Here is a 12,889-nt window from a genome sequence, read left to right as displayed (position 1 = left end):
GAGAGAGAGGGGAGGGTGAGGGGTCCAACCTGATTGGGGGTAACCCTGCTCCTGTCATATCCATACATTGGAAGTTGTGTCCATGATGCCAGCAACCTTGTAATGTATTGCTTACGAGGATTCTTCTGCAAAATGTGGCTATGTTGATTACTTGTTGTACCTTAAAATTAACAAATAAAGTTGTTAAAAAAACAAATATTAGTAGAAGTCATACTTTTTAAAACTCTTTTTATTGGATTTTCTGAACAAAACATTTCATACAAAACAAAATGTAAAGGACATACAGTGCAGGTCAATTCTGGAGACCTCACCTCTTTAAATCAGAATCTCTTAACACAGTCATGAAATGTCTGCTGTCCATGGCCAGCTCCATTCCTCCGCAACACACCATCCAATAAACCTCTCCTTCTATATGCCATCCACCAAGAGGACCACATTTTTTTATATTTTGTTGGACAGCCCCAACCAAAAGAAACCATTTATTCTGCTACTCAAAGAAGTCCGTAGCTCTTGCCCACTTGACCATTGTAGGGGTGTCTGGACTTGCCCGACCTGCTCGCGTGTTGTGTGTGGGCTGTGTAGTCCTGAGGAAAGAACTACCTGCTACCTCAATAATTGTTTCTGGTGGCGGCGGGCTCATGTTCGGGTAACATGAGGTCGCAGTGATATCACGTGAAATAGCGGCCACAACGAACGTTGCGCTTTTAAAAGCCACGTCCAATTTTCAAGCCATGCTTGGCTTCGCGTTTCACTAAAGAAGGATTCTCCATGTCCCTTATTACCCAGAAGTATAGTTTCAGTTCCTTTTCCTCACATCCAAATCCTTTGTTATTCTAGTACTCCTGTTATTCTTTTCCTTCCCGTGTGGGTCCCTTTCCCCACATCTAGCTATTATCCTATTACCTGGATTTTGGGAAATTGCTTACCTTCGTTTGCTGACCTCGTTCCCTGCATTCTTAACCCCTTCCATGCGCATGACGAATTATTCCGTCATGCGCCACGGTGGTCGTGTGCTGAGGACGGAATCATTCCGTCCTCTGCACTTGAGCACCAAATCCCTCTGCTCGAAACAGCAGAGTGAGTTCCTTATATTTTTTTTCAGCCTTGTGACCTGAAGAAGGGCTTCCCTAACCTCCCAAGGCCTTTTATTTTCCCAGTGTAATGACGATCGGCGCGCATGGTGCGCTGATGTCATTATAGTGAGGATGAAATGAGCTGATCGTAGGGGATGGGTATCATTGGAAAGAGGAGAATCTCCCCTTTCCAATGGTACACTTACATAGTGGATCCCTGCTTGGGGATTGCCGAAAGAGGGCGATCCCCAAGCAGGAATCCACCTACTAGATACCAGGGAGGTGGGAGCAGCCCCTGGGCAGGGGCATTTGCTCCCCCCATATATTTTGGCCATGTTCAGTCTTTCTGCTTTTTTTGTTTACCACAGTCTTTCTGCCCCCCCCCCCGTGCGCAGATGGAGCAGCAGCCCACTAGGCTCCAGGGATTATGTTTTTTTTTTTACTCTCTAAAAGAGTGGAGGGGGCTGCCCAGAATGGGCATGCCAATGCCCCACCCCCTAAACAATCAAAAAGGGCAGTCTTTCTGGCCCCCTGGGGGGCTCATAGGGGTTATTAACCCCGATCTGCCACCAGGGGGGTGTAGAAAGCCCACTAGGTACCAGGGATTTTTTTTTAAATAAAAGAGGGGTAGGGGCCGCCCACAATGGGCATGTCAATTCCCTCACACCCAGACCCCAATAATAACCCCCTTTCTGCCCCCCCGGGGGCAGATGAGGGTTATTACCCCGATCTGCCCCCCTGGATCACAAAGGCCACAAGGTACCAAGGATTATTTTTCTTAATGTGTACGGGTGGGGTCTGCCCAAAATGCGGATGCCCGCACCCCTAAACTCCCCTTTTTATAGGCACACGTTTTAGCAGTTTCTGCCCCCCTTGGGGGCAGATCAGTGATATGTTTAGGCTCATCTGCCCCCAAGGGGGGCAGAAAACCACTAGACAACAGGGAAAGTTTCTGTGTGAGTGGACTGGTGTTCGGTTGATGGTCTGCATATACTGGCGTTTGACTGGCTGTGTGTACTGGCATTTTGCTGGTGGTGTGTGTGGACTGGTGCTTGGTAGCGGCGTGCATGCACTGGCACTTGGCTGGCAGTGTGGGCGGAATGTCACTTGGCTGGCGGTGTGGGTGGACTGTCGCTCAGCTGGCGGTGTGGCTTGTATGTATTCCCCGGCATTTTCTTACCTAGTATCCACTGCAAACCTCAAATTTAGCCAAAAAGTCAAATTTTCCCTACATGTCTGTGTAGGAAGGTTGAAGAATCACCGCGCCGGCACAGATTTCCTACCACCCAGCATTCCCCTCGATCTCCTGGTAAAAATGATACCTCACTTGTGTGGGTGCCCAAAGCAGAGTCAGCCTAAAAACTAATTAAAAAAAGACCCGGTGATCCCACACTTTTTCCACACAGAAATGTGAGGAAAATGTGGGTTTGAGCCAGACCTCCCTGGAATTCCTCGGATGTCTAGTTTTCAGAAATGACTGGGTTTGCTATGTTTCCCTATATGCCCACCGAGCCCAGGACTAAAAACACAGGTGACTCCCTCGCAAAACCAACTCTTGTGATCGATAATTTTGAATTCTCCACAGTAAGTTTTGGGCCATTTCCTGTTGTGGGTACTAAGTCTACCCATACAAGTTGGGGGAATGCTGGGTGGGTGGCAGTTTGTGGCTCCCCGCAAATTACAGAATTTTCATCACAGAATTCTGAGGAAAATGTATTTTTTTGTTTCACAAAGTTTGAGGTTTGCAAGGGATTGTGGATGACAAAACCTGGTGAGAGTCACACAAGTCACCCAAACCTGGATTCCCCGGGGTGGCTAGTTTTAAAAATTGTACAGGCTTGCAAGGTTTCCCTAGGTGCCGGCTGAGCTAGGGTCCCAAATCCACAGCTAGGCACATTGCGAAAAAAGGGTCAGTTTTCACTGGATAGATGTGATGGGTCCATGCTGCGTTTTGGGCCGTTTCTTGTCGCTGGCACTAGGCCTACCCACACAAGTGAGGTACCATTTTTATCAGAAGACTTGGGGGAATGCTGGGTGCTTGGAAGTTTGTGGCTCCCGCAGATTCCAGAACTTTCCATCACAGAAATGTGAGAAAAATGTGTTTATTTTGATAAAGTTTGAGGTTTGCAAGGGATTCTGGGTAACAGAAACTGGTGAGAGCCACACAAGTCACCCCATCTTGGATTCCCCTGGGTGTCTAGTTTTTAAAAAATGTACAGGTATGCTAGATTTCCTAAGGTGCTCGCTGAGCTATGGTCCAAAATCCACAGATGGGCGCATTGTGAAAAAAGGGTCAGTTTTCACTGGAAAAAATGTGATGTGTCCCGCTGTGTTTTGAGCCGTTTCCTGTCTCAGGCACTAGGCCTACCCACACAGTTGAGGTACCAATTGGATCAGGAGATTCGGGGGAATGCTGGGTGGGTGGGTGGAAGTGTGTGGCTTCCCGCAGAATCCAGAACGTTCCGTCACAAAAATGGAAGGAAAATATGCTTTTGTTTTACAAAGTTTAGGTTTGCAAGGGCTTCTGGATAACAGAACCTGGTGAGAGCCTCACAAGTGATCCAATTCTAGATTCCCCTGCATGTCTAGTTTAAAACAATTAACAAGTTTGCTAGGTTTCCCTAGGCGCTGGCTGAGCGAGGGTCCCAAATCCACAGCTAGGCACATTCCAAAAAAAGGTCAGTTTTCACTGGAAAAATGTGATGTGTCCACGTTGTGTTTTGGGCCGTTTCCTGTCCCTGGCACTGGGCCCTCCCACACAAGAGAGGTACCACTTCTATCAGGAGACCTAGGGGAATACAGAATAGTAGAACAAGTGTTATTACCAGTTAACTTTCTATGCATTTCTGCCTTCCAAATGTAAGACAGTGTTTAAAAAATAAGTCATTTTAAAAAATGCCCTCTAATTCACACACTAGTATGGGTACCCACAAATTTGGAGATGTGCAAATAACCACTGCTTCTAAACTCCATATTTTGTTCCCAATTCAGGAATACATAGGTTTCCTTCATACCTGTTTTCTACTCTTTATATTTTACCAAATGAATTGCTGTATACCCAGTTCACAATGAAACACCATTGCAAGGCGCAGCTCATTATTGGCTTCGGGTACCTCTGGTTCTAAGTTAACCTACAAGCCTTATATATCCCGCAACCAGAAGGGTCCCGTGGACGTAACAGTATATTTCTTTAAAAAATCTATCATAGTTAGAAGAAGTTACAGGTGAAAATCTAGGCACAAATAGCTGGTTTTTTTCAACTAAATTTTAATATTTTTTTTTATTTCAGCCAAGAAGGATTCACTCAAATGACCGCTTGCTGAATTCAGAATTTTGTTTATTTTTCAGAAATGTATAGCTTTCCGGGAACCATTATTGAGTTCACACCCATTTGTACCAATAATTAGAAGGAGGTTGAATGCACAAAAAATAGTTTATGGCCCAGTAAAATACCAAAATTGTGTAGAAAATGTTGGTTTTCTGACAAAATTCTGCCTGTTCCTGAAAGCTGGGAAGATTGTGATTTTAGAACCACAACCCCTTTGTTGATAGATACCATTTGCAGGGAAAATAACAGACGCTTTCTTCTGAAGCACTTTTTTCCCATTTCCCCCGCCAAAAAATCAAAATTTAGCTGTGTTTTGGATAATTTCTCGGTCCCCTTCAGGGGAATCCACAACCCCTACGTACCTTCAGAATCCTCAGAAAAGAAGAAAAGGACGCAAATTTGGTGTGGATACCTTATGTGGACACCTTACATGGACAAAATGTTACAGGGGTCTAATCGCAAACCTCTCCAAATAGTCAAAAAAAGGCTTAACACGGGGAGCCTAGCTGTGAAGAGGTTAATTTTCGGGGGTTGACACTTAACTTTTGGCCCAGTTTGTTTTGCCTCTAGCCAGCTCTTACCTGATGTTGGTCTCATTTCTTTCGTATGAGATTAATTGTCCCTTGTTGTTGATGACCTGTTTAAAGCACCATATATTTGGAGTATCTTACCTTCGGCAGTTTATGTTTGGTGTTATTGTCTTCCCTGCATCTGTGGGGGTCTTTTAGTCACCAGCATGTTTTCTTGTGGATTTGAACTGTATCTAGAAAAAGGGGGAAAAAAACACTCTTTCGCAATCATAACCAGGTCAATACAATGAGCCTGCGGCTCCAACAAACTTTATGTCACAAATCTGCGCTATATATAAGCGACTCATGTATATGTATAAACATAACAACCTAGTGAATCTGTTCATACGGATCGTCATGTCGGGATTTCATGGATTTTCACACCCCTGGGCCTGTGTTTTCCCTTGACAAGGAAAAGTACTTCCTGTCATTACACGCTCATGTAATGGGTGAGTGATTACTTAGTGCAGGGCTTTCCAAACTTTTCATGTTGGTGGCACACTTTTTGGAGATGCATCATTATTGGAACACAGTAAGGCAGTGTAGCGAGCGGAGCGAGCATGCCTGAACCACATAAGGTTTTTTGGAAAAAAAGTGAGCAAATGGTGCATTTTCAAGCAAATTTGAGAAAGCAGCAAGGTTAATAAAGCAATTGTGAATCTGTTCAAACAAAGACAGTGACTGGCAAAACTTGGTGTAAGGTTAGGTTTGTGCCTGAAGCAAGAATATAATCATGCACATATTGACATATGCCCCAGTGATTTAGGGAACAAAAAGGGCGGGTGCACGCACTGCCAACCCTTCCAACCATGCACAAAGTCCGCCTGCTGCCTTGCTGAATATGCGTTATACAAAAATCCGTTCAGGAAGGGGAAATTGTGAGTGGTAAAACAATCATGCAACTTATCAGCTGGTCTCTGCGCATTGAACTCAGATGGGACCGCTCTCCACAGCGCGCCAAAAGCCAACAGAGCTAAAAGCCAAAAGGCCAAAAGGCAACTAGAGCTAGACAAAGTGCAAACACTGATTTTTCATTCCGAAAAATAGAACACATCTCTATTTCTTCCCAATTGAAAGGTACACATGTAAGATGTTACAAGGCAGCTACAATGTTAACCTATGGGAGAGATAGTCCTTACAATAGTGAAAAGTGAAACTGACAGTATTTCACTATCAGGGCATGTAAAACACACCAGCACATTACCTTTCACATACACTGCACCCTGCCCATGGGGCTACCTTGGGCCTACGTTAAGGATGCCTTACATGTAAGAAAAGGGAAGGATTAGGCCTGGCAAATGGTTGCACTTGCTAGGCCGACCTAGCAGCTCAAAACTGCACTTGCAGACACTGCAATGGCAGGCATGAGACATGGCTCAAGGGCTACTTAGGTGGGTGGCGCAATCAGTGCTGCAGGCCCACTAGTAGTATTTGATTTACAGGCCCTGGGCACACACAGTGCACTTTACTAGGGACTTACCATTAAATCACATATGTCAATCATGGATAACCAAACATAATCACAATTTACACAGGGACCACTTGCACTTTAGCACTCGTCATGAACTCGTAATAATTATGTATTTGCAAATGTAAGCGAAACCCCACAAGAACAACAATGCAAAAAGGGCCACTAGGCTTTGGAATCTCAACATGTAAAGTGCTGTTGGCTACGAAAGAAGGCCTGGCTGAAAGCATCAGACGCCATCTAGGATCACTTGGCCTGTGTGTATAGTGGTGTCAGCTTTTATCGATTTATTGCATTTTAGACATATAACCTAAATCGAATACGTCTTAAGGCAACTAATATTATGGAGATTTACCTATTCTATGTGTGGTGCAAGACATATTCTGTATCAAATTGTTTTCTTTGAAATACTCACATGTAATGTGTTTTGCGAATTAGTTAAACACAGTATGAGTCCTTACTTGTGCCATGGTTTTTATGGGAGGCTTATTCCTGCATCATAAACATGTCCTCGGTTTTACAGAGCTGTAAACATCTTTGCTCGCACACCGCAGGAACACAAATCCGTCAAACCTTTATTAAATTGGCAAATCCATTACCCTGTACTTTATTAGACAATTTAAAAAGTGCCTGGAAATCTTGCATTGCGGGGTTTGTGCCAAATGTTTCGCCTTGGGGAACGATTCATAAGCAGGCACATTAGTTTGCATTCTTTCAGGTTACACATGAGGTGCGTTGTTGATAGCGCTTATAAATTGCTTGTTTGAAGTCGTCAATTTATCAAGATGCTTTAGGTTCAGCTACTGCTTAAAACAGTTCATATGTTTTTAGTCCCAAAACGGAGCACGAGGCATCAGCTTTCAAGTTATTGTTTGAGGGTCAGTGTGTACCAACTACTCCACCCGTTCCTCCTTGACCCACTCGTGTAAAAACTTACCGAGTGCCAGGAATGGGGAGCGGAGGGGGTTCTCTGAACTGGACTGCGCATTCGACGCGCGCGGCTAAGGGAACGAAGCCGCTTGCACACGCCTAACAGTCTTCCTCGCTGTCGCCTTCCTCCGTGTACTGCGTCACTGACATGCGCAGTACCGTCCTGCTAAAAATGAATAGAGCGCATCTCCTCTTCGTTCCGTGACACACCCACACATGGCACGCGACACAGTACCGTGTCGCGCCACACTGTTTGGAAAGCTCTGATTTAGGGGGTAATAATCACATAAACGTAAATTCTAACAATTTGGATATAAATATTCCAATCATGATTCTGATTATTTTTTTATTTGTAATTTCATAGAAATCACAGTTCCAGGGAGACTGGGTAATCAGATTGGCATACGGAACCACAAGGTTTACCAATCCAGGAGTTTTGTTTTCCCTTCTTCCCTACCCTTACCCGTGGGCATACTTCTCAGACACTTTTTCCCCAGTGGGTGCTGGGGGCTCTTCCTAGGGAGTATTGGCCGGACTATCTTCACTCCTGCAGGTTCTAAGTTCCACATGAGTGGACAATGGACAAGGGGTGGCTGCAGTTCTCCAGTGCCGGGCAATATCCCTTTTTGCTAGTAGTCAAATTTTATTTATTTTCGTACTCCTGTTTTCTTGATAAGGCTACCAATTTAAGTGGTAATATCAGCTATCATAGACTAGCATAAAGTGTTGAAGACAGTAAAAACGGAAAGAGAAGAATGTAGACATAGGTTAGGTAGGATAGACTTGAAGATGTAGATATAGGTTAGACTTGTTATTTTCCCTACTCACATGACTATTTTTCTATTGATATATCAAAGAGAGTGTTCACAAACTGCATTTTGTAGTGTGTGTAGTAGTACTACAAAAGTATCATTAACATACTACAAAATGCTATTCATAAACCTACGTGCAAAGTTCAATGCCTCTGGCTCTCTTATCTTTTATGTGTGGGGATCTCTGCACACGTAGGTCAATTTTCCAATAGTAAATGTGGGAAGGACAGGTAGGAGTGGCTGGAAATAGGGAATAATTACTGCTAAAGAGGAGGGGTTCAGGCAAGAGTAAGGAGGGGTTGAGTGAGAGCTAGGCTGATGTTTAGTGAGGGGCATGCACCCACCCACGAAAGAGTAAGATTTCACAAATCGCACTCCTACAGTTTCTACAACCAAAAAGGACCCACAGTAGTAGTGAATGTACTCCAGCTCAGGGCTGGAGCAAGTCCAGCACCACACATCGGCTATCACTGATAGTGCAATACCCTCCCATGGAAAATATTGGAGATGGGGAGTTGAGATAAAAGTTCATAGGAGCTAATATTAAATTAAAAACATAATTATTAGTGTATTATAAACCACGTTAATAGCTTTTTTTTTTTATAAACAACTTTATTGGGTTTTGAACAATAACCCGATAATTCAGAGTACAATAATGTTTCTTACAATCCTACATTGCACATTATAATTAAGTGGCAGCACAAATATATTGACAGCGCTACGGGTGGAAATTGAAGCAAGGAAGCTTTGAATATGGTATTACACTCCAGTCATTCCCCTGGATCCAGCCACCTCCTCCATATATGCTCATACTTGGTTGCACAGCCTCTCGCCTCATACACAGGCTTTTCCTGCATTGCACACCAATCTAGCTCTTTGCACCAATGCAACACAGTAGGAGGTGTGGCGTCCTTCCATATGGGCACTATGTCCCGTTTAGCTACCATGGTGGCCACTCCCAGGAACGCCCTGTCAGCCCGGGAACCCCCCAGGCTCTCCATGACACCCAAGAGGAGGACCAAAGGATTAAGCGGGACATCCCATCCCAGCACTGCATTAAGCTCTGTCACTATGCTCGTCCAAAATCTTTGCAGCGCCTTACAGGACCATACTATGTGGTAGAAATCTGCAGGGGTGTCTGAGCAGTCTGGGCTTAGGAGGAAACCAGCGCGGTGTAATCTGATCAGAGTTAGGTAGATGCAATTAGGTTATTAAACTTGAAGAAGTAGCAATTGAGACAAAATTGTGATAACACAGGGGAATAAGGGCATTGCGCCAGTCATTGTCCTCTAAAGCACTCAACCATCGCTCCCACTGAGCCCGAAGGTGATCTAGTGTGGCTGAGGAGTTATTAAAGAGAGACTGGTAGATTTATGATTACGCCTCCTCTCCCCGGTGTACCCATCAGGAGTTTAGCCTCCAAAGGACTAAAATCAGGGACTGACGTGTTAGTTGGAACATGGGTGGTAAGTGCATATCTAAGTTGAAAATATTTGTAGAATTAGGTGGAGTTAAGGGAATATGTATCTTGCATCTCTTGAAAGGTGCGTAGAGGAGTCCCAGACCAGATATCTTCCAGTAGGAGAGATTAAGCACCTGGAGCATCCGATTTACTGTGGCATACGAGTGACGTTGCGCCTGCACTTCTTTGATGTAATCTGGAAAGATCAGCACCCTATTGCCCTGGTAGGAGAGGGCTGGATTTGGAGCAGGCCTCCTGTAGGATAGCCTCTCTGTCTCTAAAGTTAAGAATACAGGCAATCATTGGCCTGTGCGGGGCTCCAAGTGGCAGTTTGGGCGTTAGGGCCCGATGAGCCCACTCCACCATGAACCATGTCAAAAGGTGGTCCGCAGGCCTCCATGACCTGATCCAGGCTTCCATGAAGGATGTGGCTTGCGCAGGCTCTACTCTCTCGGGAATACCTATAAAACGCAAGTTATTCCAATGGAAGTGGTTTTCTGCATCTTCTGATCGTCACTGCAGCTCAGCCGTGTGTGACAGCAGGTGAGAGACTTGCGTTTTCAGGGTGTGGACCTTATTTTCAACCGGAGATATTCGGGACCCGGCCTTGGAAATTCTGACTGTCGCATTGCGCAGGTCGTGCCTTATAAGGGCCATATCAACACACACCTCCCCTATTTTGGTCTCTACAGATGGCCTGAATGATGGTGGCAATGTCTCCCTCAGGCAGTGGGGTTTTGTCCTTAACTGCACCTCCGGGAGCGTTACTACTCATAGCATATTGGTCAATGCTAGTTTGAGAAGGTCAGGGGAGTGCAGGCTTATCCTTGCACATGGCTGTCGTGGGGAAAAGAAAAAGGAGGCCCATTGTAGTCCAAACAGTCTTATAGAGGAACCGTGTCAGCCAGAGCCGATCTGAGATTCCCAATCACCAAGATTCCGCCGTCAGGTTTCTCTCTCCAAGGGACCGCTACAATGGAACCCCAAGGGGGAACAGCCCCCGTGAGAAGAGACCTATGTATTGGGCTCTTCCAACGACTGGGGTAACTCTCCAGCAGCCAAGGCGCACAGAGTCTCCAAGGGCGAATTGGCGAAAGGGTAGCCAGCAGCCCAGTACCCCAGCACCGGGCCCAGGATGGGCGGTAGACCAGTCTGAAGCTTAGAGGCTGCACCCACCGCACCAAGGAGCTTCCACCGGGCTAGTTGTCTAAGGACGGATAGGAGAAACGTCCCAGGCCTCCAGTGCCTCCATCCACAGCAGCCCGCCCTGTATGGCCAGAACTCAGAATACGTGGACCTCCTGCTCTGCTTCCCTGTACCACAGGTGAGGAATCCATCTCAACCAGTCTCAGAGACCCAGGAGGAAGCAGCCATTCCGCCAGGTCTCGGCAGTTCCTAGTGGGCCACAGTAGCAGGCCTCACCAAGGATCGGGCGCCGGCAAAAGACTTGGGCATCTCCATGCCAGCACCAATCAAGCCGCCCACCCTCAGAGTCCACAGTCGACTTTGCTGCACCAGGAGACGAGACAAGCAGTATTGTTGGCCCAAGGGGAGAACCTCTCTATGATTACCTCCACCTCTCCAAGGGGGGCCAGGGCAATGAGGATGCCAGCTACCGGTCCCTCTAATCCAAGCAGTGAGTGGGGGGCTAGTCCTTTCAGGGAACCGCTCTGTGATCCGTGGGTGCCGATCAGGGCCAGCGGTCATTGAGAACATCCCTCTCAGCCGCGGGGGGTGTGAGCTCGACCAGCCCCCGACAAGAGTATCATAGCCACCTGAGCCAACCAGTCGCTAGGAGCAAGGCAGGATCTGACCCCTTCACGCCGGTCCCTCACAGCTCGGCAGTCCTCAGGCGAGCCCGCAGTAGTCCCTCCACGCTCGATCCGCCGATACAGGTGGCCTCATCCCAGGTGCCTCCACCTCAAAGGCACCAACAATCGCCGCAATGGGCGTGCGTAGCTCTCAGAGCTCCGTGACTCTGAGTGGTAGATCTGGAAACAGGGACTCATTGTTCAGGTGTTGCGGCTGCTGGGAACAATCTTGGCAGCCACCAGCTGCACAATCTGGGCCCATCGCTCACAGGGTTACCTTAAAGCAGCCAGAGGTGCCCGTAGGGCCGAAACTCGACGTGGAGTTTGTTTATAGTCCATGGTTACCCTTTCTAGGCAAACGTGATATGTTTCTGACCTTGGTGCGCAGATGTAGGATTTCCTTTGTGAAGAACAGTTGCTTCCTTTCAAATTATTTGAAGAACATTGAAAATACAGAAAAGTATTCCGAAAGTAGAGTTGTGTGTTTGGAAGCAAACTTGAACAAAAACATGTTTTATAACAATTTTTAATGATTTTATAGCACAACGATAGCGCACACCAAGTGCTGGACACATACACAGTACTATGCCATATCGTAATACAAGGAAATTAGGCTTTGGGACCATTCGAGAGCATGAGCCACCCAAATCATATGCCGTATGGTAGCATGGCATGTCCTCATCTCCTTGGTGATACATTAGAAATGTCAACATCGTGTTATCCCCTGCTCCCAGTGTTAGCCCATGGCCTATCAATACATGGATCCAACTGGATCCATCAGCACTCTGCCCAACCATTCCAGATATTTAAGTATTTCTGGGGGCAACCCCATGACATAAATTGGACGTTCAAGTCTCATGCAGTGGTCCATGCCCTTGGCCCAAACCTTCACAGGGGGGGCCTCTGTTTTCTTCCAGGCCCTAGCAGTATCCCTTTTGGCAATAATTAAACTGAGCCACAAAAGCGCCTTCTGATAACTTGTGCCCCCCAAGTCATCTGTAATATTGAGAAGGATGAGTTTGGGATCCCAGCAAATATACCATCCCAGAACTTCCTCAAGTTTCTTCAACACACCACCCCAGAAGAGGACTAGTGCTGGGCAGTGGCTGAATATGTAGTGAAAATCCCCTTGTGGAACACCACACCTTAGGCAATTGCCCTGCCATGCGGTGAACTATAAAACATTTAACATGAACTTTCTATACACTGTAGGATTGTTGCATTTCAATGGTGGTTTATTCTGACACAGAACAGGAAGGACTCTCAGGTCAGGACTATGTTGCTTATGTTGTGTGTGTCTATACATCTATAAGTGTGTAAGGTATTAAAGTTCTAGTAACATTATGAAGGGTTTTTGGGATTTAATAAGAACCAGGGACAAACCCATGGATTCCCTTATAACATGTAATATCCCTGAGGCGTCATGGTTTGACCAT

The 12,889-nt window shown here is 46.1% G+C and overlaps 1 long non-coding RNA gene across 1 annotated transcript; it reads right to left on the bottom strand.

Moving 5' to 3' along the window:
* Nucleotides 1-213: 213 nt before the first annotated feature.
* Nucleotides 214-7,507, bottom strand: LOC146775779 (uncharacterized). The gene is made up of 3 exons (XR_014972132.1): nucleotides 7,376-7,507; nucleotides 5,073-5,164; nucleotides 214-3,861 (listed from the first exon to the last, which is right to left on the bottom strand). It is a non-coding gene; the product is annotated as an uncharacterized LOC146775779 (long non-coding RNA).
* Nucleotides 7,508-12,889: the final 5,382 nt, after the last annotated feature.

This window comes from Triturus cristatus, chromosome 12, assembly GCF_964204655.1.
Source record: "Triturus cristatus chromosome 12, aTriCri1.1, whole genome shotgun sequence".
Taxonomy (NCBI): Eukaryota; Metazoa; Chordata; class Amphibia; order Caudata; family Salamandridae; genus Triturus; species Triturus cristatus.
Note: the sequence above shows the minus strand (reverse complement) of the source record. Positions and strands in the feature narration are given on the sequence as shown.